The sequence below is a fragment of the Canis lupus genome, chromosome 6 (assembly GCF_003254725.2).
Source record: "Canis lupus dingo isolate Sandy chromosome 6, ASM325472v2, whole genome shotgun sequence".
NCBI classification, from domain to species: Eukaryota; Metazoa; Chordata; class Mammalia; order Carnivora; family Canidae; genus Canis; species Canis lupus.
In genome coordinates, this window is record NC_064248.1 from 53609672 (window position 1) to 53631983 (window position 22312).

At 40.1% G+C, this 22312-nt stretch overlaps 1 long non-coding RNA gene across 1 annotated transcript; it reads left to right on the forward strand.

Annotated features, from left to right (window-relative positions):
• Window positions 1–602: 602 nt before the first annotated feature.
• LOC118355124 (uncharacterized) lies at window positions 603–18176 on the forward strand. The gene is made up of 2 exons (XR_004816944.2): window positions 603–808; window positions 8529–18176. It is a non-coding gene; the product is annotated as an uncharacterized LOC118355124 (long non-coding RNA).
• The last annotated feature ends 4136 nt before the right edge of the window (window positions 18177–22312 follow it).

A 22312-nucleotide genomic window follows, 5' to 3' on the forward strand; every position in this document is an offset into this window, starting at 1 on the left:
TCAACCGTTCTAAATTGGGCCATCCTTGTTTGGCTTATTATAGCCAGGCCTTTTTTGCACAAAGCGCCAGTATGTAAAGTTATGGGACAAAATAAGGATTATTCTTCACTTTGGGATGAAGGGTTTTAACGTGAGCATGAGGATTTTTAAAAGGCATGGGAAATCTGCAGGAGATGCTAGACTGGGTTAGAATAGCCACATGGGGCTGGGATGATGCCCAGGGTCTCCTAATTAGATAAAGCCATTGTTTAGATTCAGACAATACCTGTTTACAGTTCAATAAACAACTTGTCACAGTTGCTTGCTCGAAGCAGACCTAGATGTCAGTGCAAACAGTTAGTACAGAGGTAGTGGAATAAATTGGTCTCCTGAGTAAATAAATTGAGCAGCATGTGAAACAGCCTCATCAGTACTGGGGAAGATAATCATTTATAAAGGTTTAAGATGGTGTTTCATAAGTATTGACATTTAGAGAAATGTCTTTCCCCATCCAGATGACTAACCCCACCTCTTCCGATTTTCACCAGCCACTGGGAAAGGAAAACATTAACAAAACAAAAAAAAAAGGGGGGGGGGGATAAAGTCTTTCGGAGGCCGTTCCCTCAAACCACCCCGGATCTGACGCTTCGTGCGTAAAATTTAGTAAAACTCCTAAAGCTGCCCGGTCTTGAGTATAGATTGCGGGTGAGCACGGCACCTGCCTTCGAGGACCCCCCGTCACCGCAGAAGGGAACCGGGCGAGACGCTGAGACCGCGGAGGGGTCGCGTGGCCCAACACGCAGGAGCCAGAGCAGGGAAGGGAGCGCAGGTGCGTGCCCGGAAAGCGCAGTCGGGGGGGGGGGGGGGGACGCCGCGGGGGGGGGGGGGGCAGCGGGAAGAAATGGGGTGACACCGTTCGGGGGCTCCTTGTAGGAGGATAATGACTGCGCGTGGTGGCATCCGCCTTCCCAGGGGTCTCTGAAAGGAAGGGTCTGCACCGGGACATGTAACTGAAGAGCCGGATGCACGGGGCTGTAACAAATTGCCTTCTCGCAGAGAGATCACAGAGGCCCCTCCGAGCCCCCGCGCCGACACGCCGGGAAGCAGGGCGGGATGCCGGCTCCTCAGAGGCTGCAGGACGGCAAGGTGTGCACGCGGCTCCGCCATCGAAACCCTCCTGCGTCACAGTCACAGCCCGTGCGATCGATGGCCCTCGGCGGGCGCCCGAGCCAACAGGCCAAAGGCCCTCCGTCGGGGGAGCTGAAGTGCTCCCACCACATTCTCCCTCCCTCCCTCTGTCCCTGCCTTCCTCCCTCCTCCCCTCTCTCCCTCCCTCCCTCCCTCTCTCCCTCCCTCCCTCCTTCCCTTCCTTCCTCCCTCCGTTCCTCCCTCCCTCCCCTCCTTCCCTCTCTCCCTCCTTCCCTCCCTCCATCCTCCCTGCCTCCTTCCCTCCCTCTCAACCTCCCTTCCTCCCTTCTCCCTCCCTTCCTTCCCTCTTCCATCCCTCCGTCCCTCCCTCCATCCCTTCCTTCCTCCCTCCTTCCCGCCCTCCCAACCTCCCTCCCTCCCTTCTCCCAACCTCCCTCCCTCCCTCCCTCCCTTCACCCAACCTCCCTCCCTCCCTTCCTTCCTTTTTAAGCCTGGCCATTACACTTCACCCCACAGACCCTAAGTGAAAAAGCTCTTGCCCTAGAAATGGTAGGGGGCACATCTCCTTTTAGACAAATTTAACCATCGCAGCACTTACCCTAAGTGTACTAAATTCTGACACCATGAATAATGCCTATTTCCCTTTAACACAGAAATTTTCAATCTTGCACTTGGAGTTCTGCAGCAACAGAAGTCTTTTCCTGCACCAAGAAAATAAAACTAGAGTGTAGTCAATACCATTATATACCCCAGTGATCCTTCCTGGAGGTGAATATGTAACATCTGCCTGTAACTCGCACTCCCTGTGTCCCCGGCTCTCTACAACCACACCTGCTTTTTGCTTTTTCAAATGGAGTTCACAAGCTGACTGTGAGATTTCTTTCCCCAGCATTATGCTGTGGTCACAGGCCTGAGAGCACATAATGCCAGGATTACTGCCGACCTGCCCTCTGTGGAAATCTGAGCTCAGTGGTGTCTTTATAAAATGTTAGCTTTCAAGGCTACTCTAGACAAAATTGGCAGTGGATGTAGTTTTTCACCTCTATTCCCAGCTTCCATGTTCTGAGACGAAATCTCATTTACCCCATACTTCTCTGAAGGGCCCAGTGCTCTTTTAAAACCTCTTCTTGTGCAGGCACAGCAATGCAGAAAGCAAAGGAAAGGAGATTGGGCGAGAAAGAAAATCCAGGTTCGGGTCCCATCTCTTCCTGACTGGGTAACTTTGTCCAATACACTTAACCTCTTCAGCACCATTCCTCAGATGTAAAATAGAGATAATAAAATGACTTCCTTCCCAACGAGGGTACACATGTTACAGTCACAAAAGAAATGAATTAAAGTGCTTTGAAACTTCAGGGACCAGTTACTATTTCCCTAAGTGGCTGTTCATGCCCTTGAAAATGTAACTGAATATCTACCGCACTTGAGGCTGGATACAGTGATGAATGTGTTGAGTCCCCTGCACTTGGAGACACGGTCTAACAGAGTATCATGGGAAGTGTAATATTAAGAGTATAAGATTAGAACCATAATAGAGTATTAACAAGTGTTATGGAGCTACAGATATGGAAGCAATTAAATATTCTGGAGGTAAGTCATGGAAACTTTGTTGGTTTATATTTATATTTGTATATATATTTATATATATTTTATATATTATACATATATTAAAAATATATATATATATACGCTTTAAAAAGACCATCATGTCCTAGTCAGCTCCTTCCCAGGGCCTCCAAGTCACATGGACATAATCACTGCAGTTTATGCAGATTCTCTGATTCTAACCATGGAATTGAATGGTTAGAACCATCTTGAGTCTGTTTGTTTGTTTGTTTGTTTATTTATTTATTTATTTATTTGAGAGAGCACAGCAGTGGGGTGGGCAGGGTGGAGTACAAAGGGAGAGGAAGAAGTAGATCCCCTGTAGAGCAAGGAGCCAGACATGGGGCTCAACCCCAGGATCCCAGGATCATGACCTGAGCTGAAGTGAGTCACTTACCCAACTGAGCCACCCAGGCACCCCAATTTTATACCATTTATTAACTACGTTTTTTGGATCTTGTATCAAATATATTAACCGAAAATAATCCACATCAGACGATGAACCTCTATCTGGTTTAGAGGTTTGAGAAGTCCTGCAGAGACAGTGTTGAGCAGACTCTTCCCCAGCAATCCCCAAACTTGTCTCGCCTGCAAACACCTGAGTGAGATTACCACTGGCTACTGGTGGGTGCTATGTGTGGATCTCTAGCCAGACCATGCAGGCAACTCCAAAACCAGACTTCTCTTTGAGACTGAGAACTGCTCTCCTCCTGAGTTTCTTGTCTCTGTAGATGATATCACTACTTACTCCTTTACTCTAGCAAGAAAGCAAGAAATTCTTCTTTTCTTCTCCCTTTATGTCATCTCCCTCCGATCCATTGACTAACCCTGTCAATCCCGTGTCCTTACCATTTTTCATACCTATACCCTCCTCTCCTTCCTCCTTTGATTGCCAGAGTTCAGTGGCATCACCCTTTATCTCAGTCTGGAAAGAGCCCCCTAACTGTCTCCCTGTGTCTAATCTCACTTCCTATAATTCATTCTCCAAATACTACCAAAGTGGTAGTGATCTTTAAAAGCTAAGGAAGATCATATAACCCTCTTTCTTAAAATCCTTCAAAGGCTCTCCGTAGTTTACAGAACAAAGAGCAAAATTCTTAAAATGACATAGAAGACCCTAAATCATCTGTCCTCGCAGTTGTCTTGACCTCACGATTCTTATAACTCTGACTCTTCTATGTGGTTTCATAACTCCCTGCCTTTGCTCTTACTGAATCTCTGTGCCTGAAAAGTCTGCCTCCTGTCTTCAGCCTCCTGTCCAAACACCTCCTCATTTGCCAAGACTCATTCCAGACATTCCCTTCTCTAGGAACTCTTTATTTATCTTACCAGAACTTTAAGAAAGAATTGACTACCCCTTCCTTTGTGCCCTCCTCCTGCACCTTGCCCAGATATCTAAAGCATGTCTCCTTTCTTCTGGAAAGAAAGCTCCCAATGACAAGGTCCACATAGGCTTACTTTGTATACCCAGAACCTCAGACAGTATCTGACACATGATTGACACTCAATTGATGTTGTGCGAGTGAATGAATAAAATAGGAAACCCGTTCTACCAAAAAGAATGTCACAAAAGACTGAAAAAGTGGCTTGCATATTCTAAGCAGTCAATAAATATTTGTTGAATGAATGAATGAATGAATGAACAAATCCTATCATATTTTGTCATTGAACTGGAAATCTGGTCACTGTTTTTTTTTTTAGGTCATCCTTCTCCATACATATTTTTTCTCTTATATGACAATGCCTACAGCAGGCCAAAGCAGTGTACATTACACCACTATCAAATGCTGACACAGATTGGAAATGACCTTGCTGGCTAATTGTTTCACTACTGAAAGCTCTTTGGGGGCTTTCTTCTTAGTGTCAACCTCCTCAAATATACTCCTAAGGACTCAAAATTAAAAAAAGCAAAACAAAACAAAAACTACTTTGTTTTTCTACTCAACTGCTGAACAACCACAAAACCAAGGCAGGAAAAATTCTACTAACCCAGGGAGAAAACATCATACAAATTCAATTCCTAGTGTGTTTAGATCTCTGACACTTACATAAAAATTCAGAGTTAACCTTTTAAGTGTGCAGAATAGACATACTTTCCAGAGGTGCAATGAACTGCCAAAAATTTACTACCACTGGCACCCTAGAATGCTGAAATTTCTATTACAAAATGATAACCTTTGGCTTCTCAATCTTTAAGAGAATCCTTTTAAAATGCAGATACTCCTGGGTGGAAGCAGGGTTGGTATCTAGCCTATATGCATGATCAATAAGGCCAGGGTGGTCGTTTGTGTCTGGCAATGGTTTTCATTATTCAGTGCTACTATATTCCCAGATGTTAAATGTATTGCCTATACTGCAACCCAGAAGGAACCCAACTGTGAGCCTCATTTTTGTACATTTAGAAATGAAAGGGCTTTATAGATCATCTAGTTCCCCACCCCCCCACATTCTGTTTCTGAGATTTATTTTTTCATGCATATACTTATATATTTATTCATTCAAGCAATATTTGCTGAAGGCCTACTATGTGCCAACCACTCCTTTAGGAACTTGGGACACAGAAATGAACAAAATAGACAAAAATCCAAGACCTCATATGGCTATGTTATATTGGGGACAGGTAGACAATCAGCAATACATCAGTAAATGTATTTTTCTCTTGGGTGCCTGGGTTTGCCAAATAGTGATTAGTGAGTAAAAATAAAATAGGGAAGAGGGAGAGAACATGCCAGGCAGAAAGCCAAGGTATCTTCCAATTTAAATTCAGTGATTCGGGAAGTCATCATTGAAAAGGTAATATTTGTAAGAAGACTGGTGGAGAGGTGGAGCAAACAATGCAAATACCAGAGCAAGAGGAATTTCCAAGCAGAGGGAAAAGCTAGTCCAAACATCATGAGGGAGGAATTTGTATGATTTGTTAAAAGAAAAAGAGGAAAAAGAATAAAGTTAGTTTTTTTTTTAAAGATTTTATTTATTCATGAGAGACACAGAGAGAAGTGGAGACATAGGCAGAGGGAGAAGGAGGCTCCCCGCGGGGAGCCCAATATGGGACTCAGTCCTAGGACCCCAGGATCACGACCTGAGCCCAAGGCAGATGCTCAACCACTGAGCCACCCAGTGGTGGCTCCTAGGGAGAAAGTGTGGTTCCTATGGAGAGAACGAAGGGAAGAGAACTACAAGATGAAGTCAGAGGATTAGCGAGGGGCCGAGTTATTACAGAACCCTGGTGGACATTTTAAAGACAAGTTTAGGCTGAGTGAAATAAGAAGCAGCTGGAGGGTTCAAGCAGAAGAGCGACATGCTCTGTTGTAAAGGACCATGCTGCTTCTATGTTGAGAAAAGACTAAATTGAGGCAAGGACAGGAGCAGATAAACCAGGTGGGAGGCTGTTGAACTGGTCAAGGTGAGAGGTGACAGTGGTATGGACCAGTGGTAGTGGTAGTGGATGGTGAGAAGTGGACAGATTCTGGATACATTTTGATAGTAGAGCCAATAGGACGTGCTAATGTACTGATTATGAGGAATGGAAGAAAGAAAACAGATAAGAAAAGCGGAGACTTTTTGGCCTGAGCAACTAACTGGGAGGATGATGTTTTCATCAACTGAAGTAGAAAGACTGAGGATAGTGTGTGTTTGGGGGAGTTGGTATGATCAGGAGGCAGTTGGGGCATCTTAAGTGTGAAATACCTAGTGGACATCCAAAGGGAGGAGTTGACTAAGTTAAATAATCAGATGAGAAAATGTATATACAGGGACGCTATGAATTATATGAGGTCATCCAATCACAAAGGCATCATTAGAGGGGGGCATAAAATAGCTCCTTCCCTGGGAGGGAAGGAGGCAGAGAGGTCTAGAGGGAAGAGAAAGGCTGAGACTATGATAAATTCTGCCTTCCTCGTTGTTTGGACAGGAAGTGGGTGGCCAGACCAAATGAAAGCTCATAAACCAGAAGAGAAATTGCATAATGTTATTCAGTCGCTAGTTTCTTTTTTTTTTTTTTTAAGATTTTATTTATTTATTCATGAGAGACACACACAGAGAGAGGCAGAGACACAGGCAGAGGGAGAAGCAGGCTCCATGCAGGGAACTCCAGGATCACGCCCTGGGCCGAAGGCAGGCGCTAAACCACTAAGCCACCCAGGGATCCCCTAGTCACTAGTTTCTAATGTTCATTTTTCCATTAAGTTCCTGATTGTGTCTATTAGATTTATTTTAATATTAAACATTCTTTAGGACTTGTGCAATGAGAATGTAAAGAGAGAATGGTGCAAAATAAGATAGTAGAAATCTATTTGAACTGTTCTACTCACATGGACTACAGAAACTCTGTGGATACCAAATGCCAGAGCAACTTAGAGTTCCTGGTGGCAGCTCCTAGAATCTAGATTGGGAATAAAACCTGTTCGGGATATGAAAAGCAGCTGGGATTGGATGGTGCTTGGCAAAGCAAGTAGAAAGAACTTACCCATTTGGGGCACCTTATTCAAAGAATACCTGGGAAGGGGCAAGTTTCTGAGCTACTTATGCAATGACAGCATTCTTTTGCAGAGATCTAAAATTGTGACCAATTCACAATCTTCTCCAAAGCTACAAACCTTCAGGAGGTCACTAGGTCCAGCTCTGGCCCGAAGCAAACCGTACAGGAGGACTGTAAACTGGGGCATATTTACCATATTTGCCAGGAGGACATGGAAGAGGGAAAGAGAGAGACACTGGACCATTATTGGTGGCCTGCTAGAGACTTCTAGATATCCAAACTATGTATAGCCTCCATTCACAACTGGCTGCTAGAGGCCTGAAATAGATGATGATCTCAAATGATTTCAACTTTTCAAGACTTTTCCTATTAAAACCCACCTACCACAAATCTTCTTAAGTGCTTTTAAAATACAGAGTATCCAATTCATGCAGATACCAGCCACTTACTGGGAAGAGGTTAGACAAGGATTTGGACCAGATATGAGGACCTTCATAGTTGAATGTAAAGAATTAAGAAGGGTGATCTGAGGAGTTAGTACCTGTAAGAAAAACATAAGCCAAAATCAGGCTATGCCAGTTAGTTACCTATTATCTCTCAGTGCCAAGTCGACCCATCCGCACTCTGCTTCTTTGCACTATATTTTCAATATTCCCTTGCCAGATGGATTCCTGTTAGTTTCTGTCAGTGAAAGACACTAGTGTGAAATTGAAAGACAGGAGGAGGGAAGAATGAACTCTTTTTCTATTTACAGTTCCTATAAGTTTTCTTCCAGCAGCAGAAAACAAATACCATACCAACAATGCTTCAGCCCCTCAGGGCTGGCTATACCTTTTCAGTGGCAGAGTACCAGCGACACCATGCACTTTTCAAGGAGCACCATTCCCATAGCGTCTCTTCCTCAGAGAGTTGGACAATAGCCAAGTGGTAGCCTTCCCGAAAATTCACACAACAGCCACATGGTATTCATCATTCAAAGCACCAGCGACAGAGACCAGTCCTCTGAGCCACTACATAAACCAGTGCCCTTTTGTTCTTTGACACCAAGAGTAGTAGCTGCATTCACACATACTAATATTGGACTTAGCTTGTCATTCCTTTTCTGTTCTTTCAGGCTTCTAATACTGGTGTGTGATGATTTTTAAATATGTCACAGATTCCTCAACACTCTTCTTTCTAAAAGGTGGACTCTAATTCATCTCCCCTTGATTGTGGCCTGACTTAATAACTTGCTTCAAATGAGTAGACCATGACACACATGATGGTGTGTGGCTAGGTCATAAAAGGTATCACAGCCTCATCATGTTCTCTCTCTTAGATAACTCTCTGAAAGAAGCCAACTGCTATGTCATGAGGACACTCAAATGGCCTTGTGGAGAGGCCCCTGTGGTGAGAAACTGAAACTTTTTGCCAACTACCAGAGAGAAGCTGAGGCCTCCTGCCAATAGCTACGTAAGTGCGCCATCTTGGAAGCAGATCCTCCATCTTCAGCCAAGCCTTCAGATAACTGCAATCCCATCTGACAGTTTAACTGCAATCTCATAGGAGATCCTAAGCTTCTCCTGGATTCCTGAACCTCAGAAGCAATGTGAGATATTAAATGTATCTGGTTTCGAGCTACTAAATTATTGGTTACAACAGATAATTAAAAATCCAAGTAACCAATTCTTTACATTAAAGTTCTCCATTTGAAATATATATCATGGTTTATTGCTGGATCTTGATTGGTAGAAGACTTGGCAGCATGAGTGGACCCAGGAAACTGACCCTCAAAGATAGGACTCTGCAACTGAGTTGCTTACCTCTTCGACTCTGAACACAGTGATAACTTTCTTGCCAACGACAATTGGGATGCTGGTAATCTGTAACAGGCAACAGAGCAAAATGACTTAAATTATTCCCTGTGGCTGGTTGGGATGAATTATCTATGGAAGGTAAGACTTTAAGTAACAAAGTTGCTGAAGTACGTGACAGTTATGGTAATAAGAACTGGGAATGAGCTTTCTCTGACATCAAGTCATAGAAAACCAGAAAGCATCTTCAGTAGTTATGAAAGAACCTCTTATTTCTTGGAGACATAAGACAGGTATGACTAATCAAAATATTTTTGTGAGTTGCATAATTACAATATAAGATGAATTTACAGAGTTTCTTATGTAAAAGTTTAGGAATTGTTTGGAAGAAATGGATGCTTGAACTTGGAAGGAAGAAATTTTGTTCAGCTTAGACAAAGTTGAGTATTTTTAATCTAATATCTCTGAGCCACTTGCCAGCAGAAGCAGCTTCTTATGTTTTAAGGAGAGTAGCCTTACTCGAAGACCCTATAAACTCCTGCCTTCAAAAAGAATGTTTATTCTCCTCAGCATCATTCACTGCCTCAAAACCTGCAAATAGGGTTGTATCTCAACACACCCCAGGGAGGCAAGTGCCAAAACATGCTTGGGAGAAGAGAGTTTATATTCCAAAAGAACAGCAAGATTTTGGAAGTATACATTGGCAGAAACTTGGAGAATAGATATGGGAGTACTCTCAATGGATATTAGACCAAAAATCTAATACAACATTGGATTAAAACAAATATATTATTATGATTTAACTTAACAGAGAATTATGTAACTATGAGAAGTTTCAAGAGTTTGCTTGGATGATTACTAAAACATGGACACCAACGTGACCTAATTCAATCAGGATGAAATGCCGGAACTTCCTTGGCATAAAATAGGAGACAAAACCAAAAGGCTTAGAAAGATAGGAATGTTGGAGTAAACCTGAATATCCATACAAATAATTCCCTTGAGAGTCCAGAGTGCTCTCTCTTCAATAAAACACTGAGAAATACATTAACAATGGGGTCACTATATGCTTAGAAGAGCTCTATGGTGGATGGCTGTCTTTTATAAGCGAGGGATGATGATGAGAAATGCCACCACTGAAATGAGTTTCCTGATTTTAAAATAGACAGTGAAATTCTGGAATATTAGGGGCCAACTTAACCTCTAAAGACAAAGTATGCATAATTACCACAATCAGTTATGTCTGACCTGCAGGTATCTGCTATAAGGCTAACCTGATCACAGTGTTTCATGAAACAAATAGGCAGCCTAATAAATAATTATATATGTATGCAACTGTAATTAAAAAATTCTAGGCCAAGAGGACAGAAATCTGACTTGGATCACCACAACAGTGGAGCACATCTTCTTACCCTTGCAGCCTTAAGCAAACTCCTAGGCTCAGAGTGCAGGGGGCTCATTCAGCATCACCACAATATATTCTGAAATATTTTCTAAGCCTTCTATAAGGTGCTTATATAAATAGGGTGATCATGTTCTGGAAAAGGAAAACATCCAGGCCTAATTTGAGATTACTAGATGCTAGCTCCTCTGAGGTTATAATGCCACCATGGCCCACCAGACAATGTGGGACTTATGGAGGTCAATTGATAAAGTGGATTTTTGGGCCTCTAGCTATATCTTCAGATCTTGCATATATAATTTGAATAGTCATGCTTAGAAACTTACAGAATCACTGTACGACACTTCTTACCTCTGGAGGTAGGGTTGTTATGTTAGAGCCATGATGAGGTCATGGCTCTAAAGCTTCCTCTCTCAACCAGAGTGGTAAGCCACAACTGACCCCTGGTGGAAGTACAGAGATCATTGGCTTCATCAAAAATTTGAAGAACAAAAGGATGATATCTCATATCACCTTCCAGTGTAATTCTCTTTTTTCGCCTATGCAAAAGACAGATGGATCGTGAGTTGTTATAAAGCTATGCAGGTCATTATTCCCATTGCAGCAGTTACTCCAGACATAGAATTTTTAAAGGGGCAAATTAGTACAACCTCTAGATCCTGGTATGCAGCTATTGATTTGACAAATGCCTTTTTGTCTATAACAAATTGCAAATCCCACCAGAAGCAGGGACAGCAACACATCTTCACACTCTTGCTTCAGGGCTAAATCAACTGTTCCATTGCCTGACAAAATCTAACACCCAAAAATCTTGATCATCTTGGAATTTCATGGAATATCGTGTCAAACATCTGATGACATCATGCTTACTGAGCCTTATGAACAGGAACTACTAGGAACTTTAAATGCCTTAGTAGCATGCATTCCAGAAAGTGGGAAGTATACCCAAGTTTTTAGGGACCTGCAACTTAATGGTGTTTTTTAGATACCCAGCCTGCCTGCTGGTACCATTGACTATTGGATAATCCATCAAGCAGAAGGTCCAAAACAGATGATGCCAAGTGATTTCAACTATTAAAGGCTTCATCCTGTTAAAATTCATATATCACAAATCTGCATGTTTTGAGTATCTTCTGTATGCAAAGTGAGCAAGTAGTTCCTTCCAAATATCAAACAGTTGCTGAGATACGGTAGTTCAAGGACCTGGACTATGCATGATGTGACCTCATGCTGTAATCTGTGGGATTAAGGAGGAAGATTAGAATGGTACGTCTGGTACAAGGGGACTGTACCATCCATGTGAGCCAACAGTCCAGACAGTGAGGTCCTGCCACAACTACTACATCCTCACTCTCTCTCACTGCTAATTAATCTAATTAATCCCAACACCCTCTCCTACTGAACTTGGACTCAGTCTCAGAATCCTTCCAAACACAGCATCACAAATAATCTTCACCAATCCATTGTAGAAATAAATCTTTCTGTCAAAACAGAGGGAATCCAGGCATAAGGCCGCTAGCTAGCTAGAAATCATAAAAACTGAATGAGGGGAAGCAGGAGAAAAGTGAAGAGTAGGAAGTGAAATCTAAATGTATCTGGGTGAAAAAGGAAAAGATCCATAGTATCCAGAGTAGGCAGGGGAAGAACTATCACAGATATCTGTTAGCTCTAATAGTGAATACAGAGAATTCCTTCTGAAGAAAGCTCATCGGCCTAACACTAAAGTGCTTCTGGGATAGAGGAACCATATTCTGAAGAAGCTATGTGGGAGTTATGCATCAGTTTGCCTAATGCTACAGGGGCAAAGGGGCTGTCTACAAGCACCCACTCTGCGACGCAGAACTGGGAGTTCACAGACATCTAAGGACAAACACTGGAAATATTTCTACTATTCTGAAAACGAAACAGAACATAGTAGTATTTAATATCCATCTACTTCACAGAGCCATAGTAAGTTTCTATATTAAGAAAACACAGCTTGCAAGCAAGTTGAGCAAGACCCTCAGAGCAAAGCGACAGATAAATGGAACAATATTATTAGAACAGATTATTAGTTTCTTTTGCTAAAGAGCCCCAAAACTGAGAAAGTTGTCGTCCATGGCTTTTTGCTAATCATATCCCCCAAAGGAACAAGCAGCAAACTTTTCACATTAGAGGATCTCAATAAACGTGTTGAATTAAATTGGAATTGGCAAAATGTCAATTAAACTTTTTTCAGTTTTGCTTTTTAAATTTTTACATATTTCAATTAATTTAGCAAAGACATTAGAGCTTTTCATTTCCCCAAATCCTTTCTTTAATCAAAGCCAAGGAATAGACTGACGAATTAATTCTATGCTAACTCATATCAGAAGCAACATTTCTCTCAGAAATAAAAAGTAAGTAAGCAACACCAAATGCTGGCAAGGGTGTGGAGCAATAGGAACTCTCATACATTTCTGGTGGGATTGTAAAATGGTACAGCCACTTTGGAAGACAGTTTGGCGGTTTCTTAGAAAACTAAACATATTCTTACCATATGATCCAGCAATCACACTCTGATATTTACCCAAAAGAGCTGAAAATTTATGTTCACACAAAAACCTGCACGAGGATGTTTATAGCAGCTTTACTCATAATTGCCAAAACTTGGAAGCAACCAAGATGTCCTTCAGTAGGTGAATGGATAAATAAACTGTGGTATATCCAGACAATGGAATATTATTCAGCACTAAAAATAAATGAGCTATCAAGACATAAAAGGACATAGAGGAACTTTTTTTTTTTTTTGACATAGAGGAGCTTTAAGTGCATATTAGTAAAGTGAAAGAAGCCAGTCTAAAAAGGCTACATACTTTTTGATTCCAACTATAATGGAATTCTGAAAAAGGCAAAACTATGGAGACAGTAAATAAATCAATGTTAATAGCAGGGACCGGGGAGATGAATAGATACAGCATGCCTGATTTTTAGGGCAGTGAAAATACTCTGTATGATATTGCAATGATGGATACATATTATTACACATTTGTCTAAACTCATAGAATGTAGAACATCCAGAGTGAACCCTAAGGTAAATATGGAATTTGAATGTTTATACATGTTGGTGTAGGTTTATTCTTGGCTAGAAAACAAACAAACAAACAAACAAACAAATTCCATTCTGGCATGTGATATTGGTAACAGGGGAGGCTATGTAGGTGTGGGGTAGGGGTGAGTGGGAAATCTCTTGACTTCCCTCTCAATGTTATTTTAAACCTAAAACTAATCTTAAAATTTTAGTCTTTAAAAAATGAATATATAAAAAGTAAACACTGGCCTGAACTGATCGATCATACATTGTTTTCAATTGCCCTAGACAGGGAACCACGAATGAATGGTGGGAAAATATTACTTCTTAGATTGCTCATGTTCCTATAGCCATACAGGCAGAGGAGAAAGGTCAATGTTTCACTGACACAATCACTCTATCCCAGTCACACTGGCCTCCTTCTGCCTGTTCACACACCAAACATGTCCCCACCTAAGATTTTTACATTTGCTGTTTCTTCACCATGAACACTCTTTCCCCAGATAATTTGCTCTCTAATTCCTTCAAGTATTTCAAGTCACTTTCCCAGTGAAGCCCTCCCTGGTCAGCCAAACTAAAAGTTCAACCCACTTCCCTGCTTTATTTGTCTTCCAACCTCAGTACATATTGCTATCTAACATATCGTAGGGTTTACCTTTTTGTTCCATTGTATATCTCCCCTGCTGGACTATATAAACTCTGCAAGAACAGGAATAATTTTTTCATTACAATATCTTTATCCCTTAGAATGGTGTTTGGCATACAACAGATCAGTAAATATCTGCTGAATGAATAAATGGATATGCAATCATGTTAAAAACATGAAATGAAGGGGCACCTGAGTAGCTCCATTGGTTGTGTCCAACTCTTGCTCTCAGGTAACGTTTTGGTCTCAGGGTCATGAGTTTAAGCCCCACATTGGACTCCACATCGGGTATGGAGCCTATTAAAAATAAATAAATAAATAAATAAATAAATAAATAAATAAATAAATTGATTAATTTAAAAAAAAACACACCATGAAATGAGAAACATCAGAGAGATACAGTATGTAGCCTTCAAATATTCCTTCCTTATCCCAGGCCATCATTTACCTAGATCGTGAATACACTCTATATTATAATTTTATTTCAAAAATACCAAAGTGTTTTGGGAGAAGACAGACAGCCCTGATAAATTATGAATGCCCTAGGATATTTCAAAAATTCTATTCTCTGCATTGTTCATAATACATTATACTTTGACATTTACAAAAATTAAAAACAAATAGAAATTAATCCCATCTTTAAAATATGAATCCTATAAATGTTCATGGACTATATTTACATCATACATTTTAAAAGTTCATATAATGTTTAGCTTTAAAATCCATTACTACTTCATAATTTAGAATTTTTCTATCAATGGATGTTTATATTTGATAATCATTAATATTTCTGCAACCAATATATTTGCTAATCTAATAATACTCTTTTTTCAGTCTTTGCCTGTACTATAAAAAAAATTTTAATACTCAATTTTTAAACTTCTTCCAAGGGCTACTTTCTGAAAATAAACATTATACTCTAGGAATTTGTAGCAAGCTGTTGAGAGGGTAGGGTTAGAGAAGCCATAGGATATTTAAGCAATGTAAATGATCAGAAATGTGTAATTATATAAACATTACTGCTGGACCAAAAGTTTTACCTGCACACCTACTGGCTACATGCTTGTTAACAGGCCTTAATGGACAGAGGTCCAGAGAAGAGATTGAGATATTCCACAAGGAAGTTTGCTCATGTGCCCCACTCTGAGCGGAATTTTGGAAAAGAAGACACTAAGAGGATTATTTTGATATTTTATTTTTTTTTAATTTTTTATTTATTTATGATAGTCACAGAGAGAGAGAGAGAGAGAGAGAGGCAGAGACATAGGCAGAGAGAGAGAGGCAGGCTCCATGCACCGAGAGCCCGATGTGGGATTCGATCCTGGGTCTCCAGGATCGCGCCCTGGGCCAAAGGCAGGTGCCAAACCGCTGCGCCACGCAGGGATCCCTATTTTGATATTTTATATTTAAGAGATTTAGGAGAGAATGGGCTGGGGACACAGAAAGCAATGACCTAAACCGAAGTACCCCAAGCAATTCAAGATACAAACTTTCTCTCCTGATGATGTGTTGACTTAGAGTCAAGAATCAAATTTCCACTTAGCAGTTTTCAGGGTTACATTAAGTCGACTTTTGTGACCCACAATGAAGCAAAGATAATTCAGATCAAGTTAGAAGACTTCATTGTTTGCAAATTACTCCACATTGAAGCAAATGCAATCATATTCTTTCTCTTTTGACTCCACTTGGTTATTCTTCATTGTTTTAAAATAGGACAGAGAATCCATTCTAAATAGAAGATAAGGCAAATGTCTTTTATAAGATTTTGAGGGCCTAATGATTACATTTTAATTAAGTTATTGAGTTCTTTTGCTCCTTTAAATTTGAAGGTCCTGTTTTACACATGGCTACTTAACATATAATATATTTTACTTATTTAATTGTTTTTATCTGTTAACTCTCAAAACACATAAGTTCAAACTGGTCAGGGATTTTTGTTTTTATCATTGTTTTATTCACTTATGTATCCTCAAAATGTAAAGCACTACTTGACACATAGAAGGCACTGAATAAATATTTGTGGAATGAATGGATGGATGATGCTTTTAAAGTAGCCTCTTAAAAAAATAAATAAAGTAGTCTCTTACCTGTATAGCTTTACCTAGGAAAAGTAATCCATAATCTTCATATATCTACATAGATACTGAGCATCATAAGTTTTCTTAACGCCTAATTTGGATCAACTCTTCTTAGCAGATATAAAAGGGGATCCTGGCTTTGAGGAGCTATAATTCTGTTAGGGAGGCAAAAATAAATTATGAGATAATTAGAGAATAGAGAAATATAAAGTAAATCATGAAACCGTTACTTAGACCATCTCTACAGTCAACATATCCAGGAAGCAGAAAAGCAATGTTATCTTCATGGAAAACTTGATGCAGAAGACTTGAGTCAGGCCTTGAAGGATAAGTATAATTTTACTATATAGAAAGAAAAACAAAGTATATATATGTTTTGAAATCATGATTCATGGTAAAATCCAGTAAGAATATGAACTTGAAGGGAATCCAGGAATTCACACTAGAGAGATTAAGGGACACTGGATTCTGATGCATTCTTACTCTCAGGTTGAGGATCCACACACTTCTGAATCATCAGAAATATCAATGCAGTATTTACTATGTGTGAGGCACAGTTCTAAGTGCTAGGAGCATAAAGTGAACATTATAAAGTCCTGCCCTCCTGAAGCTTACATTCTGATGGGAGAGATAGGTAAGAAATGTGTGAACAAACAAAATCATCTCAAAAGTTACAAGTATCTTGAGAGATGGAAAACATGTCAGTGATGAGGAAAATTTAATATTGGATGGGTAGTCAGAGGAGGCTAATTGAGGTGAGTTTTTCATAAGCAAGGGAAAGGAACAATTGATAGTCAAAAGACTCCAGCTGATCCTTGGATATGACTAGAAAAGGGCACAGAGAAGTGATCCCTGAGGAAAAGGGCCCAAGCAAGCCACATTACAGGGTAAGCACAGAGGGAATTAGAGGTAAGTGGGGAGCTGACCTACCCTGCAGAGGTCTAAAGAGCTCTGACGCACAGACACGGTGTGAGTGAGGAAGGTTGAGTGTAAAACGTGGAGATTAAATGGGGAGTAAATGAAACTTGAGGGCAGTACAATAAACTCCAGGCAACTCCATGAAAAAAAATTTCCATAAATGATTACTTTTAGGTATTTGCCCAAAAGAAATGAAAACATATTTTCATACAAAGACCCATATGAGAATGTTTGTAACAATTCTATTCATAACAGCCCCAAACTGTGAACAACCTTGATTGCCTATAAATTGATGAGTAGATAAACAAATTTTGGCACATCCATTTAAACAACACTGCTCTACAATAGATAAAAATATCTACTGATATTTGCAATAAAATAGATGAATCTCAAAAACCTTACGCTGAGTACAAAAAGCCAGATATGAAAGACTATGAATTATATTATTCTCTGTATATAAAATTTTTAAAAACTCAAAACTATTGTGAGAAAAAGTCGAATAGTGAGTGCTATGGGCATAGGGTGAGCGGGGTAGGATTGACTGTGTGGAGGAGCTAGAGAACTTTTGGGGTGATAAAAATGTGACTAATATGATTTTAGTGATGGTTACCAGCTGTATACATTTGTTAGCTTATATTGTACATTTAAAATTGGCGAATTTCACGTATGGGGACAGATGGTAGCTACACTTGTGAATATAGCATAATGTATAAACTTATCGAATCATTATGTTGCACACCTGAAAATAATGCAACATTGGTTTCAACTACATTCAAATAAAAAAATGGTGAATTTCATCTTATGTAAACTATACTTTAAAAAACACAAAATCATAATTCATATATCTTCTGCACAGCACTGTGAACCCCTGATTGCCAGGACTATGTATCACTTATCCTTGTCACAGTCCCCTAAACACAATACAAATTTAATAAGTGAAGAAATAAGTAAAAGAATGGAAGTGTAATTGGTACAGAACTCAGTGTCTTATAAGAAATCATAAAAGAATGCTTTGCAGACCTTATGTTTGCCTTAAATCCTGAAAATACTTCTTTATTAAAGTTATTGAGTTTCTTGGAAGACCTTTGAAACTTTCTACTACAGGTCTTGCTTTCTTGTCTGTCAGTCTTTTATAAGACATTGTGCTGCCTAATATCATGGTTCTTCCTTTGTTTTGGCTTCTGTCCAGTGAAAGTTCCTGGCGAGTTTTTATACAATCTGAAATATATTGATATCCTTATTACTGCTCTAAACTCCTGACATTTCATTTCATTTATTGGTCAGCTTGCCAAATGACACTCTCCAAGAACTTGTATTATCGTGTTCCTTTGGCAATTTTAGAGAGTTGTTTGGATGACCTGGGAATAAAGTTTGATTCCAAGGTGAATCACTTCATATATAATTTAATTTTTAATAATCACAAATAGAGTCTTTTAGCTACTTTCTCCTCAGAAAACTAATTTTACTTGTCAACAAAGTCTGAGCCAGCAACATAGATTTAGAAATCAGACTTTACTTTGTTTGTTACTTTTAAAAAACTTTTAAGGCTTATTTCTTCAGAAGAACATGAGATGTGTTGCACGAATACAAGTCAAAGTTCTAAGTGAGCAGATTGCTTAGATTTACCACACTTTGCCTTCTGAAAGTGAGACATATCACATGAGACACTGGGGTTCCTTCAACCATTTACACCAAAGCAATCGTTAATGAAAAATGAAGCTGCTGCTAGAAGACCAAGCATTGGCAGTCATCATATCTACCAGGCTTACTTTCTCCTCATGGGCTGGGGCTGAGCAGGGCCCTTAGTCCCGTGGGAAAACAAGAGTATGTGCTTTCATTGGTCACACCTTGGTGGATGCACCAACATGCAGATGTCAGTTAAATGGTAAGTTATATTGACAGAAACATTTATGATTAGAAAACATCCTCTGTTGCTTAAATCCAGAGAGTAGAGATTTGGTCCCAGATGTGGGAGGTCCACTCTTGCATAGTATATAAACTCATATATGGTTGTCACAAACAAATGCTTTATGGATTCCCAGAGGTAGGCAGAGGTCGGCATTTGGGCTGATGCTCTCTTAAAGAAATCCAAGCATTGACCTGTTTCCTACCCCAGGGTGTGCATGGAGAACCATTAGAACTGACTTCCACAGTAAGTCCAGATTCAGTAGCAAATCCATAAAGTTCATAGGCTTATATAACTAAATTTGGGCAGAAATGGAATCACTAAATTCTGTAATAAATTCTCAATAAAAACCTTAATTGAAATAAACGTGAGATCCACTGTCAAATGCCCTCTCCCTTGCAGCTGCTCAGGCAGTTACAATTTGTGCATTTTGCTCCCGGGTCAAGGTGCTGCATGGTCTTACTATGACCTTCCTCATAGCCCTTCGCCTACTTGCATGCTATCCAAAGAAATGAGCTGGGCATATAACAAAAATCTGAATGCCCAGAAAATGCCCCGAAAACCAAAAGAGAAAACGGTAACTAACATGTTCAGAACAGTTTTTTCGAAAAACTCAAGGTTTTTATTGACTGATGTGGAAATAAAGCAAGACTAGACAGCCAATTACAATGCAAACCCAACATTTGAAAGAGCTGTGCTGAACAACTTCTTAAGTTCCTAATCAAGAATGTGGAAGTGTGTGTTCAGGTTCCTGGATTTTTTCCAGATCATATTGCCAATAGAAAATTCCAGGTTTCCTGTGTATTTGCTCAAACTGCCTTTTCAACTTTGACTACATTCTGGAACATTTTGTATCAGCTTGAGTACTTGCCAAAACCACATCATGAATCACTGTTTTCATTTTCTAAGTAAGATGGCTCACAGTACAGATCGCAGCTACCAACTTAAACGTGTTCATGCACGCACTCATTTACATCTTATATTTTCTAATTAATTAATTGCTGATACTTTCTCAGATCTTTTTATTTTTTTTATTTGACTCCAAAATAAGTTTTTATTATTTCATGAGAATTACTGTATATATAGTGGTGTTTGTTAGATAGATAGGTTAAGAAAAGGCTTGCACTTTCCAGAAAAAACATTGCAAATCATGTTCTACATTGTGACAAGCATTCTAGGAGTAAAATGCTGCTGACATCTGAACAGCTGATCATATTTGCTTACACTCTCAGTGTAACCATTTTTTTTAAGATTTTATTTATTTATTCAGAGAGAGAGAGAGAGAGAGGCAGAGGCACAGGCAGAGGGAGAAGCAGGCTCCATGCAGGGAGCCCGATGTGGGACTCGATCCGGGTCTCCAGGATCACACCCCCGGCTGCAAGCGGTGCTAAACCGCTAAGGCACCAGGGTTGCCCAGTGTAACCATTTTTTGATGTAAACTACAGAGAGGGACATTGGCCATTTTTCCCACAGCGATCACACTAATTTACTGTAGAATCAAAAAAGTCCCCATAAAATATGTCTTTCGGTTTATGATAGTCATTTCTTTTACCAAATACTAAACTCAGATGTATCAGTATGCTGGATAAAGCAGTGTCTATCACTGCTTTAGAACTATTTATGATAAAACTAAGAAATTAGAAGGTGCCTGTGTAGCTCAGTTGTTAAGTATCTGCCTTTGGCTTGGATCATGATCCCAGGATACAGGGATGGAACCCCAGGTCAGGCTCCCTGCTCAGTGGGGAGTCTGCTTCTCCTCTCCCTCTGCTTCTCCCTCAGCTCATGCCCCTTCCCCACCTCGTGCTTGCTCAAATAAATAAATAAAATCTTAAAAAAAAAAAAAAAAAAAAGAGGGCAGCCCGGGTGGCTCAGTGGTTTAGCGCTGCCTTTGGCCCAGGGAGTGATCCTGGAGACCCGGGATCAAGTCCCACATCAGGCTCCCTGCATGGAGCCTGCTTCTCCCTCTGCTTGTGTCTCTGCCTCTCTCTCTCTCTCTCTTTCTCTCATGAATAAATAGATAAAATCTTTAAAAAAGAAAAAAGAAAACTAAGATTAAATCAATTTCAATCAATGAGCTTTTTCAGAATGTTGGTAATACTGTTGTAGCTCTGAAGCAACACACCAAGCAAATTTGACAAATAGATGCTCTTACTAATGTGTGTTTCCACGACATGGGGGTGGAGCAAGGAAGGGAGGCCATTCAGAAATTAGTCTCCATTTATCTTTATTACCTAAACAATTAATTTTTCATGGTACAATTTATATGTTAAATCTCTGCTCTCATAAAAAGTTCTACTATCATCTATTGCTGAGCTACTCTACTGTTCGTTTCAATTGGAATTGGAGAAGCTTCCATCAAATGTCTGAGATCTTGGATTTACAATGCAAAATAGGCACCTGTGTACAAATCAGTATGATACACTGAAATGTTAAGTATTAGGAGTTAGTGATACTGGCTCAACATGGAAAAAAGGTTCCTGAACTTTCAGCCACTTAGGATCCCTCAAAAAGGAACTTTAGCTCCTTTCATAATGATGGCATTCATAAACAACAGCTCTTACACAGGGCCGCAGGGGTTGGTGTCATTAACAGATCCACGCTTTCTTCCTCCACAGAGGAGGAACGGTGTTCAGCTATATCTGCGCATCTGATCATTGATAAGCATGAAATTGTAAGAATGTGTTTCATGGCAGGTAGTGAGCAGCAGACTTTCAGACTCTGGCGGAGCCAATAGAGCTGAAACAGCAGAGTAAGACTCTTGGTATGGGGGTCAGTTAAACTGAGGTTTGAAGCATCAACACTTTTTACCTGTTCGACTTGAAGAAGTCATATTAAACTCTACAAAAACCTTCCAAGCCTCCATTTCTTCATGAGCCATTCTTTGAGAGGTTTTTTATAAAAACCAGAAATGATTTATGGAACAATTTACCGCAAAGCCAATTCTCTAGGTAGCTCTCAATAAGTGATAACAAGTACAGCCACATTATCTAGTATTTTGGAACTTCAGGCAGGTTTTCCAAATGACTCCTTAGGCCTAGGCAACAACAACAACAACAAAAGTATTCATTTCTAGAAATTAGGGTACAAAATCATCATGTTATGATAAGATCTAAGCAGGAATTATGAGGAGGAGCCTAGGTCTATCAATTGAGCAAGTATGCTGGGGAGAATCCAGTTCTTGAGGTTGGACTCAGCTACAGGTGATGGGAGGCAGGAGGAACCCAGTCCATGGAAGTCAGAGACCATGAACAGGCTGGTGGCAGCATCACAGAGCTCTGGAAAGAGGGGCCAGGGGCTAGGTCAAGATAGC